Here is a 12,266-nt window from a genome sequence, read left to right as displayed (position 1 = left end):
TGTTTGCTGTAACTTTAAACCTAAGGGCTTGGCTACACTTACAAATTTGCAGCGCTGCAGCAGGGTGTGAAAACACACCCTCTCCAGCGCTGCAAATTGCGGCGCTGCAAAGCGCCAGTGTGGTCAAAGCCCCAGCGCTGGGAGCGGGGCTCTCAGCACTGTCCGTTATTCCCCACAGGGAGGTGGAGTACGGACAGCGCTGGGAGAGCTCTTTCCCAGCGCTGGTGCTTTGACTACACTTAGCGCTTCAAAGCGCTACCGCGGCAGTGCTTTGAAGTGCTAAGTGTAGCCACAGCCTCAGGCTAGAGGGGGTTCCTCTGGGCTCTTTGACTCTGATTACCCTGTAACTTGCAACAGATAAAGCTGAGTAATCAGTAGATCAGATCATGGTTGAAATCAGATCCATACATTTGAAGCACATCTTGAACTTGCATTTCTGTTGTGTTTGGAGTTGTTATGAAAGTTTCAAGATTTTGAATAACTTTATGGCCTTTTTGTTCAAATCTTGAATGAATTCTGGTAAAGTCAATTACCTTGAAGTAGATGTACTTTTAAAATTGCTTTGCTGAATATGGGTAGCTGGGTTCACCTGTCCCAGTATGTGTTTTCTTGGGAACTTTTCTCTTCCTTGGAAGCCCAGGCATTCTCACTGTCTGCAACTTTAAACTTCTCTGGCGGATTTACTCCCAAAATACATTGTAGCTGTCATCTGGATGTGTGGACTAACATGAATTAAGTGTTGTCATAAGATATTAGCCTTCTGTTGAAACATCTGACCCTGGCAGAGTTTTGGACAGATTATCTACCATGTTTAGGACTTTTGATCTAGTTCACTACCAAAGAAAAAAATGACACTTTTCCATTTAAGCTGCTTTGACACCAGTTCAAGCTCTGCTTTCAGGATCTTTCATTGCATCCTTTTCAAATTCCCAAGTTACACACAGGTAATTCTCAGAAACTGAAGCCAATGCTTCTGCCTAGAGTGGTCATGCTATGATGGTGCTGTTAATACAGCAAGACTAGTATCAAGTGTGGTAACCAGAATGACACACTCAGCTCATGTTTCCTCCTTTGTCATTCTGATTACCACACTTGATACTAGTCTTGCTGTATTAACAGCACCATCATAGCATTGTCCATGACAGTTGTTGACCCTCTGATTTAAATTCAATAACATATCTTTAATTACTGATAGGATTACCTTCACTGCTGTACAGGCTACATTGTCCAATGAACTCGACGTGAACATTCATGTCATTATCCACAGATCACAGGCAAAGAACCAAACAAAAAAACCCCTAAAACTAAGAAACCCCCAAACCCACTTGCCATTTGTTGGAGAAATCTGCTTCATCTACCATAGATAAATACTACTTTCCAGAAATTTTCTCCAAATTATCCTGACTTTAAGACCCATGATTTCCATTATCTCTGTTTGAAAGCTGAACTTGTGAATTAGTCTTAGCTCTCTTTCAGCGTCTTTGAAATATCAGGATCATGTTCTGCCTGAAAACAAAGCAGCTGAATAAAGCTGCAGTCAACCTTTCCACTTAAGGATATATTTTCAGCTTGTTCAGTATAATGGCAAGATAATGTACACTTAATAATGTCATTAGGATCTTCTTGTTTTCTTCTTTCTTCTGAGAGTACTGAAAACTTAGCATGTCACCAATGTTTTCTGTGGTCTTTTAAAGCAGGGGTTCTCAAAGTTCTGTCCTGGTGACCCCTTTCACACAGCAAGCCTCTGAGTGTGACCCCCCCTTATAAATTAAAAACACTTTTAAATATATTTAACACCATTATAAATGCTGGAGGTGAAGCAGGGTTGAGGTGGAGGCTGACCGCTCACGACCCCCCCCCCGCATGTAATAACCTCATGACTCTCTGAGGGGTCCCAACCCCCAGTTTGAGAACCCCTGTTTTAAACACTGTCAGTTGCTTCATGGTGACATGAAGTTTGGTGCCTCTCACATTTGTCTTGAGCCTTTTTCCAGTTAGACACACCAGGGTGTGCAAAAGTGTCACCTGTGTAATTAGTCAAGAGTAGTTCATGCCTAAAAGCTGTACACCCATGGAAACAAAGTACTCAGTCAGTAGCTTCAGAATAATGGAGCCATTGAAAGTCAAACCCAGACTGAAAGAATGGCATTGTTTTCCAAAGTTGCACACAGAGTAAAGCTTCAGTCATGGTTGATGAAGTGTTTCAGAAATGCTAAGAGTGTCAGGCGCCCTGTGTTTGGTTCCTGGTGCAGGCAATGTCAGAAACAGCTCAGTGCTACAATCAGCAGAAGTTGATCCACTTATTGTTGGAAGTGTAGTTTATACCTTTTTAATCAGCCATGTGTAAGTGATTCCATTTTAGCACCCTGAAGATGTACGCTATGTTTCTGTACTTCATTCACTCAATAAGAATGGCATAGGGTTGCAGAGCTAAAAAAACAAAAAACAAACAAAAATCACAGTATTCTCTGGCAAATTGAATCATTAGGCTAGCCTCTAGGTTTTATATAGTCATTGGGTTCTTTGCAGAACAGTCTAGAATGTGGCAGAATGAGGAAAGGGAATAGCCTACACCTGAGATGATTACACTGGAAAACAGTTGCTTTTGTTTTGCTTATGTAACACCTTGGGCTCCTCTCATATCCAGAGACACTGAAAAGACCACAATTGAGATGGATCCTGGAGGCTCTTTAGCCCCCAGGCATGAAGGGTCTAGGGTCAGAGGCTACAAAAGGAAAGAATCATTGGGCTCCATGTCTGTTCTTTTCCCTTCCTTGTGAAAGGAACACATTGAATGTGTGCAGGAATGGAAGGGAAGAGAAGAAGAGAATGGCCAATCAGGAGGCTCTGGGAATTAGTCCCAGACGAGTGGCAACTGCTGGACCTATCCCAGGTCTCCCTTGAAGAGAGGCGGATCAGAAGTCCTCTTGCACAGAGGATCAGCCTTTGTGAAAGAACAAGAGAAACAGTCAGCCTGGCTGTGGAAATAGTGGGATAAGCATGGACAGGTGAGCTTCACCCAGAATTCACCTTCACAAGTAGAGGAGACCCTGCTGGCAGGCTCAGCTGCAGAAGAGATGTTCAACTCAGCCCAGGCAGCCAACAGCCAGCTAATATCCTGGCGGAACTAACAACTGTAGTTGCATAACTACTAACTCTGATCTGTAACCTATCATTTAAATCAGCTTCTGTACCAAATGACTGGAGGATAGCTAATTGGATGCTAATTTTTTTAAAAGGTCTCTAGAGGTGATCCCAGCAATTACGGATTGGTAAGCCTGACTTCAGTACCGGGCAAACTGGTTGAAACTATAGTGAAGAACAGAATTGTCAGACACATAGATGAACACAATTTGTAGGGGAAGAGTCAACATGTGTTTTGCAAAGGGAAATCATGCCTCACCAATCTACTAGAATTCTTTGTGGGGGTTGACAAGCATGTTGACAAGGGGGATCCAGTGGATATAGTGTACTTAGATTTTCAGAAAGCCTTTGACAATGTCCCTCACCAAAGGCTCTTAAGCAAAGTAAGCAGTCATGGGATAACAGGAAAGGTCCTCCCATGGATTGGTAACTGGTTAAAAGATAGGAAACAAAGGGTAGGAATAAATGGTCAGTTTTCAGATTGGAGAGAGGTAAATAGTGGTGTCCCCCATGGTTCTGTACTGGGCCCAGTCCAATTCAACACATTCATAAATTATCTGGAAAAAGGGGTAAACAGCGAGGTAGCAAAATTTGCAAATGATACAAAACTACTCAAGATAGTTAAGTCCCAGGCAGACTGCAAAGAGCTACAAAATGATCTCTCAAAACTGGGTAACTGGGCAACAAAACGGCAGGTGAAATTCAGTGTTGATAAATGCAAAGTAATGCACATTGGAAAACATAATCTCAACTATACATACAAAATGATGGGGTCTAAATTAGCTGTGATTACTCAAGAAAAATCTTGGAGTTCTTGTGGATAATTTTAATCTCTGAAAACATCCACTCAATGTGCAGCAGCAGTCAAAAAAGCTAACAGAATGTTGGGAATCATTAAGAAAGGGATAGAAAATAAGACAGAAAATATCATATTGCCTCTATTTAAATCCATGGCATGCCCACATATTGAATATTGCATGCAGATGTGGTTGTCCCATCTCAAAATGATATATTGGAATTGAAAAAGGTTCAGAAAAGGGCAACAAAAAAGATTAGGGGTATGGAAAGGCTGCCATATGAGGAGAGATTAATAAGACTGGGACTTTTCAGCTTGGAGAAGAGACAATTTAGGGGAGATATGACAGAGGTCTATAAAATCATGACTGGTGTGGAGAAAGTAAATGAAGTGTTATTTACTCCTTTTCATAACACAAGAACTAGGGTTCACTGTGAGAGGGTTGGAGGAAACCCCATCCTGTGAGGGGCGAGTGTTCCCACCTCTCTTAGGGAATGGGGTGGGGGCAGGCGTACATATCTTACATCTACATCCCTCCAAGCCCAAGTCCATATGCTTACCTTTATCAGCAGGGTGGTGCGGCCTAGTGGCCAGAGCCCATAAATTCACCCTTGTCAACTGGGCAGTATTGCCTAGGGGCCAGAGTCAGTCAATCCACCCCTTTTCGCAGGGCAGTAAGTCCTAGTGCCCCAAGTCAATAACTTTGCCTCTCCTTGCAGAGCAGAAAAGCCCAATGGCCAGAGTTAGAAAATCCACTCCTTGTTGCAGGGCGGTCAGGCCTAGTGGCCCAAGTTACTACTTTGCCCCTGTCCACAGGGCAGTAAGGTCTAGTGACCACTGCCAGGCACAGAGGGAGGGTTTGCACCCCCAGAAGGGGGATCTGGGCCTTCCCTCTCTACCAGACCCGGGCCCTGTTAGTGGCCAATAGCGTGGGCCACTGAGTCAGCAGAGAGAGGCTCTGGCTGAAACACACTGACTCAAGGCTTCAGCTCACTCACCGGTATGCTGTCTGATTCCCCTGGGCTACTTCCTGCTGTCATCCCTGCTGCTGTGGTCTGGACTTCCCGGTTACATCTACTTTCTTTGGTCTGCCCTTTCTCTGGCATGTCCCAACCCTGAGAGGCTGTGACGGTGCTGCCCGTGGGAGCCAGCTGAGGTCACTCAATTAGGGTGAACTGCAAACAGAACAGGGCAGACAAACCCCAAAAGCTGGTGGTTATTTCAATACTTAGATTTACCAAGCCAGCACAAAACAGCTTCTATAGTACCTCACTGGTTACTTAGAAGTTCAAACACCACAGTTCCCTTAATGTGCCCAGCCTCAGGCCTTTGTCCAGACACACACGTCAGATATGATGATGATGATGATTACTGAAAATCTTATCTCATCAGATAAAGAAAAGGTTTTTCCAATCATAAAGGATCAGCCACATACCCAGGTCCAATTATAACTTGGATCTTACCCAAAATACACGCTATTAGCCAATTCTTATTAACTAAGCTAAAATTTATTAAAAAAGAAAAGAGAGAGTGTTGATTAAACGATCATTATACAGACAGACTTGAATTCAGTTCTTGAGGTTCAGATACATAGTTGAGGTGAGCTTGTAGTTGCCAAAAGTCCTTTTAGAAATAGTCCAATGTCCATATTCAGGGTGACTCCAGTCAGTGACTGGGGATCTCAATCCTTATGGCTTAAGGTTTCCCCCTCTTGCAACCCAAAGCAGATCTGAGATACAGAAGGATCGTGTTCCAGGGTTCTTATATATTTCCAGCAGCCTTTCAGCCTGAGAAAACAGTAGGCTTAATTCTCCTTCCAAACAGTATGGCAATTAGCACAGGGTAATTTATCCATTAAACAGTTCAGATACAGGTTACCACAACCTTCAAAGAGACATATAGACAATAATACTATTTCACTCAAGTATTATCACAAGTGTTAATATTCCTTTTTTGATCTTTGAATTAAAGCCATAGCAATAGACAAGACTTGTTTGCTTACATCACAAGACCTGAGCAAACATCTCCCTTTCTACCTCTAACAATGCAGACTTGCATTTCAAGGCTCTATTCATTTACATATTTCCCTAACAAGTCTCTCAAATTCCGCCCTGGGTCAAATTAGTCTGTGAGTTAATTAAATAATAAATATAAATAAAATAAATATAAATAATAAAATTAAATAAATAATACATAAAATAAATAAATAAAATTAAATAATAAATAAAATAAATAAAAATAAATATTTATTTATTTTTAAGTAAGTCTGTGAGTTAATTAGCTCTTTCTGGCCCTGTTATTCTTCAATGAGATTTTAGATCAGACTCATAACGTCACAGAGGCCTCTGGGGTTGCCTTGGCATCCGCCTGGGCTTTGGTGTCCCCGGCTCCTATGGTCCCAGGCTTCCACTGGGCCTTGGCCGGAGCAGGCGGCGCACGTCCTTCCTCTATGGCAGTCAGCCACAACTGAGCTGAGCTGCTCCCTCTTATATCAGTGTGTGACAGAGTTCGATTCACCGTTCTGGTGCCTCCTGCTGGCTGTCCTGGGAATTAGCTTAGTTCACCCAGGCGCCCTTGTCTGGTGACATCTCACTGCTGTCAGTTCTGCTCTCCGGTGTGAGTTGTCTCAAAGAACACTGCGTCCTCTTCAGGACACAGCCCTCTGGCTGTGTCACACTTGGTTCTCCCCCTTTCTGGGGGAACAGCAGTCCACTGTCCAGTCACCCACTCAGTGGCAAGTGGGGGCAGAGGGGGACCCAGGCCCACCCACTACTCTGGGTCCTGGCCGAGGGAGCCTGTAGATTGCAGCCACATGCTGCGTCCCTTCCAATCCCACAGTCTACTTCCCTGGGCCACTTCCCCGTAGCCCCAGCACCTTCTCTGCCCTTGTCTCAGGGCCCCAGCAAGTCAGCAGTCAGCCGGGAGCTCCCCCTTGCTCCCCTGATCCTGCCCAGCACTGCTCTGTCCAAGGTGCTAGCTGCCCTCTGCCTGCAAGGCAGCCAGTCCTCCTCCCTCCCTGAGTTCTAGGGAGTGACTGATCCTGCTTTGCTTTTTGCAGCCCTTCTTATATGGGCCAGCCCAGCCCTGATTGGCTGCTCCTCGCAACCCCTCTCCGATTGGCTGCCTCCTGGGCAGCCTCCCAAGGGTGTTCTCTCCTACCGTTTCTAGGGTTCTATTAACCCTTTATGGACTAGTGTGGGGCAGACGCCCCACCACACAGTGCTCCTGGAGCATGCCCAGTAGGGTAAAGGGGGTGTGGTTTCCTCAACCCACAATGTAAGGTTAACTCTTCCCAGTCCAGTGCGGGGCGAGTGTGCCCTGTCACAGTCACCAACATTCAGATACTATTGTGATGAACGGCATGGAACAGCCCATGAAGAAATTAATAATTGAGGGTTTGAACAGTGCCTGGGGCCACACATTGAATGAGTAGGGTAATACAAAATATTGAATAGCTGCTTATTGAGTGAGCACTGTTCATCCTGTGCACTAAATAACGGGAGGGTTCTGTGGAAGAATGGTATGAGATCATGTAAGTAAAGACTGCATCATACATTTGCACAAGGGGGCTAAACGAAGGGTGCCCAGGCAGTTCCAAATGTCTGAATGCTTGATTTGCAGTCTTAATGCTCTTTTCATGTCATGGTTGCAGGTATGTAGTATTGAGATATAGGCCAGGATGCTATGCTATGAACACAGGCCTTCTCTGATGTGCTTTCTCCCAGTCTGGGTCCACCTTTCAGAAGGTCAAGCAAGTGCCTTTCCAGTGCAGTATCTGTGCCCTGAAGACAACCCTTCATCACAATACAGAATCTTCTCACTTTTCCCAGGGTTCTCCAGTCTGGTGTACCTTCCTGCCCAGTGCATATCCATTCCAGACCCCTGACCATCCACTTCTCTAGTGCAGACAATGGTTGGCGGTGGTAGGTGCTGTTTATACAGATGCTACTGCTGTGTTTCACTCTGTTATAAATCTAATTGCTTCAGTGGTAGATGCTTTCCAGTCCTCTCTTCCTGAATTCTGTGAAATTACTTCAGATTTGTACCAGACTTTTTCTCCCACAGTAAATTGAACCAAACAAACCACCACCAACTAGGGTGATCAGATGAGAGGAAGAAAATATCAAGAGCAATAAATAAATAAATGTGCTGCCGGCAGAGCAAAAAATTTTTTTTTCGAAATATCGAGACAAAGATCGGTTGGGACGTGGGACAAACACCTAAATATCGGGACAGTCCCGATTTTATCGGGACAGTCCCGATTTTATCGGGACGTCTGGTCACCCTACCACCAACAAAAATAGTGAAACTGCAAGATAATGTCAAAAATAATGTTTATCATTGTGACAGACCAACAGTACCCTGAACAAAGCTTATGGAATTAAGATAATGCTTTATTTAATTGAATAAAGTTTAACTCTAATTCAATAGCACCTTTTGGGATACATTACATTAAAAATAGAATTGTGTATGTCTTGTGGCATTGTATGTACCTTCTCTAGTAGGAAGGGGATTGCTAATGTAATTCCTCCTTTGTCCGCCCTTCGAAATCACCCCTCTGGGGAGAAATGCACATGTTAGCTCAAACTGGATTCTCCAGGGTCCAACAAACAAAGAAAGGATTTTGAGATAAATAGCCTGGTGTTAAACTGCCCCTTGGTTGGTGAGATGAGTGTCTTCACCTAAAACAGGCAACGTCTGGGGAGCTGGAAGTCTAAGAAAGGGTGCCGTTGCTGGACCACTGGTGGAGGGATACACATGGAGTTGCCCTGAACTGTGACAATCATGTATTAACATTCTGTACTGTGGTGCAAATCTCACCCCACTACCCTGCCTGCAGCAGGAACCAGTGTGGCTCTGGATGTGGGCTGTGGCAGGAATTAGGGAGGTATATGCACCCTGTGTGCCATTCAGCCCAGCTCTTGAGAGAGGCTCTTTGCACACTGCTGTACGGGATTTGGGGAAGGATAGGCCTTGAGCTAGTGGAAGCCCTGCTATGTGGATCTCATGGACGTTATCTGCCCTGTGGGTGGAGGTGCAGACAGCATGGAGGCTAGTATGCTAAAGCTGGTGCAGCTGCCTTGGGGGAGGACTGCTGTCTCCCAGCATCAGTGGAAATCCTAGCACACTAAGTGGTTTGCTCAGCCTGGGCACTGGGCAGAGAATGCAGAACTAAATATGCACATTTTAATACCTAATTGGGGTATCTGTACTGCTTTTGGATGGTTAAAATGATAGATTCTTTAACCCTTAGCAGGCGGACTCTTAAATACACCCTCTGAATGTATTGGCCTTTATTAGCTTGGGAGTTTGGCAAGTGAAAGTTGGAGCATTAGTTTAAACACAAAACTGAATATTATCTGTAAATCTGCCAGTTTGGAAAGTCTGCCCAGAATCGCAGGCCCTCAACACACCAGCTTTAGTTTATAACTAGTTACTTGCATGACTGGCTCTAAACATAGTTTGAGTCTACATGGGGTTACAACTCAGTTATCTGCCATGGTTACGAAGTGTTTGGCCTGCCAGTGGCCTCAACTGACACGTGGTAGCCTTTAGGTTACTGGTCAGCACATTCTGTCTTCCTGAAGTGCGGACAGGATTCCTTCTTCATGTTTGTGTAAATGGTTCATCTTGTTCTCTTTTTTTCCAGCTCTGTGCAGTAGGACACCCCAGAATGCACTGTTCAGTGTGCTGCTGCTGCCACTCCGTGGGTGTCCATCTTCTGGGGCATTCTGTCCTCTGCTGGGACGCTGTGATGTAGCCACCCAGGCTTTCCCAGAATGCACTGATACAAACACAGTTAGGCTTCATGGCAGGTGCTGATGCACAAATATGGTTGTACTGACTGAAAAGCTGCTGTCTGTGTTTGTTGCTTGTCATTGTGTAAAATGACTGGCCCCTTAACCAGATCCACAATGACAGATAAAAGCTGTAGTGTGGACATTGGCTTGCTGCTCAGTTTCCTCTGTATAACTGAGTCTTCCCAAATGTCTTTCCAAGGTTCAGAAAGAAAGAAATCCTTCAAGAACTCGGGGATAGATCATCCACATTTAAGGAAGAACATTTATTGGGGGTAGAGGCTCAAGGAGAACAAATGGAAAACTGGAAGAGACCACAGTGAGTATAAATACCCACTTTAGACAGAACAGTAGGGGGAGCTGAAGATGGGGGATTTTGTTTTCTAATAAAAATAGAGATGGCTTCAGTTCTTTCCTCTCACCCACTGTGTTCTTGCTGTCTGGGATGTTTCATATCTATCGCTGGGTCACATGGAGAAGAAGCATGCTGTGCTGAACTCTGAATTGTTGGATTCCTGTTGAACTTGCTGAGATCTGACAAAGGACTTTTTGTTACAATATGTTTACCTTGAGAGTAGACATGCAGCTAAGCTACCAAGTTCCCAGCAAAAGGCTCCTTCATCCTTCTTTAACGTTCTGTCCAAGTGGACAGGATCACTGGCACATCATCCCTAGAAGCCAGATTTTTAAACGTAGTTTCTAGGTTTTTATTTTATTCCATAACACACTGAGCACTGTGCTATAATTGACTTATTGTTCTCACACCAGTTTAAATGTTAACCTGCAGTTTTTGGTGGGGGCATAAGACTTACAATGTATTTACAGCCTCACATGGAGCAAAACAAGAGTTAGGAGATAACTTAAGTGAAGCTATATTTCCTAGTATTGTATCATAGCCAAAAACTGTATGCTGCTAAACTACAGTTCCACTGGGGTATGAAGAATAGATCGAAGTGATCAGATTATTACCTTAAAAGGCAAACTTTAATGACATAAAACCCACATCCTCCAGCACTAGCTATTTCATGTTATGAAATATTCACTGTATGTCGTTTTTCACAGCAGCTTTTTATAATAGCACATGACATGCTATAATTAAGTGCACTGATGCTGTTTCTATGGGGTAATTATTGTATGGACAGATGAAAGATCAGTTTTTCATGTGTTTATATGAATTGCAGTCAGGGCTTCTACCCAGAAAACTATGTTAATGCAACATTGTGGATTTTGTTTAGGTTCTTATACATTCCACATCATCATGGTATCTGAACATCTTCCAAGAGTTAATTAAGTGACATGACTAGTATCTGTTACATGTGGTTCTTTCTTCCCCCATCTCTTTCCCCAAGGATACATTTCATGTTCCTTATATTTTTTAAATACAATTTAAAAAATGTAATACATTATCTTTACACTGTGCTCTGTTCCTTTTTATGTGCCTCACACTTGGCGTGCAAGGTGCTGAGATTTGAGGTGGAGCTTGATTCCTTTGGGAGTTCATTGCACTGGCCCCAGCAAAAAACTGTCTTCTGCACAGATGAGCTCTACCCTGGATGCGGACAATTCAATTGTGTCTGAAGAGTGGAGCTGTTGTCTGCGGCCCTTGTCCTGGAGCTGCAGGTGATCATCTATGTTATCCTGGATCTGAGCCACTGAGTGCTTTTAAAAATAAGGATGAGATCTTGACCATGAGACTGTATTCTAGGCACAATTGCCAAGCTAGGCACAAAAGGTTACCAAACTCAGCAATGCTTCTCACAGCAATTGTAACCTGGCCCCTTAGACATCTTCAGGGGCTGATCTTCTGTTATGCTACGATCTCCTGGACTAAGGAAGCTGGATGTAAGTTAGAGCAACTATGATGGGGACCCAAAATTGGGGAGATCCAAAGGTGGAATAATGTGACCTTTCTAGCGCACTCATCCCCATCCTTTTCAGCTTTTCTAGTAGTGAGGACCAGTTCCTAGGTAACAAATTTAGTATGTAAATATTGAAGCGGTGTCTGATCCACACAACAGCCATGAGAATTTTCCAGATCTCTTGGACTAAATGCTGCTGTTGTGTTTTCTGTGACTGGATATTGCTTTTGAACTGAAATTACCTGCAGCCTTCTCACTAGCAGGAGCAGACTGGAAAACATTCTGATCAAACGGGGACATTTTTTTTGTAAACGTAGTTCTTTTGCTGTTTGCTTGGTACTGTACTGCTTGGTACTGCTGCTGTTTATCCCTAATACCAGCTCCAGCCAAGGGAAGAGCTGGCCATTTGAAATGTCTCCATCTCCATAGAGCAGCTGTGCCATTAGGCTTTATTTCTGCAGTGAGTTATCAACTGGATGTAATTCAATCCCCTTTTTCCTCCCACCAACAACAGTCTTCTCATTTTGTGTACAAGCAGCAATGGAATTAGACCTCCAGCAGTTCGGAAGCCTAGCTTTCTGTATGCCAGATTTAATGCAACAGGTGTGCAAGAGGTGGGCCAGCTTTTCTGAATTTCCGCAGCATAGCATAGAAGCCACACATCTAGGC

The 12,266-nt window shown here is 43.9% G+C and overlaps 1 long non-coding RNA gene across 1 annotated transcript in view; it reads left to right on the top strand.

The window, feature by feature from the left end:
- LOC123370051 overlaps positions 1-11,370 on the top strand; it is a 38,207-nt gene extending 26,837 nt beyond the window's left edge. Inside the window, exons 2-3 of the long non-coding RNA XR_006579263.1 lie at positions 9,941-10,057; positions 11,197-11,370. This is a non-coding gene — a long non-coding RNA (uncharacterized LOC123370051). The remainder of the gene's footprint in view (positions 1-9,940; positions 10,058-11,196) is intronic.
- Positions 11,371-12,266: the final 896 nt, after the last annotated feature.

This window comes from Mauremys mutica, chromosome 1, assembly GCF_020497125.1.
Source record: "Mauremys mutica isolate MM-2020 ecotype Southern chromosome 1, ASM2049712v1, whole genome shotgun sequence".
Classification (NCBI taxonomy): domain Eukaryota; kingdom Metazoa; phylum Chordata; order Testudines; family Geoemydidae; genus Mauremys; species Mauremys mutica.
The sequence above is the reverse complement of the archived record's forward strand: the minus strand, read 5'-3'. Positions and strand labels throughout refer to the sequence as shown.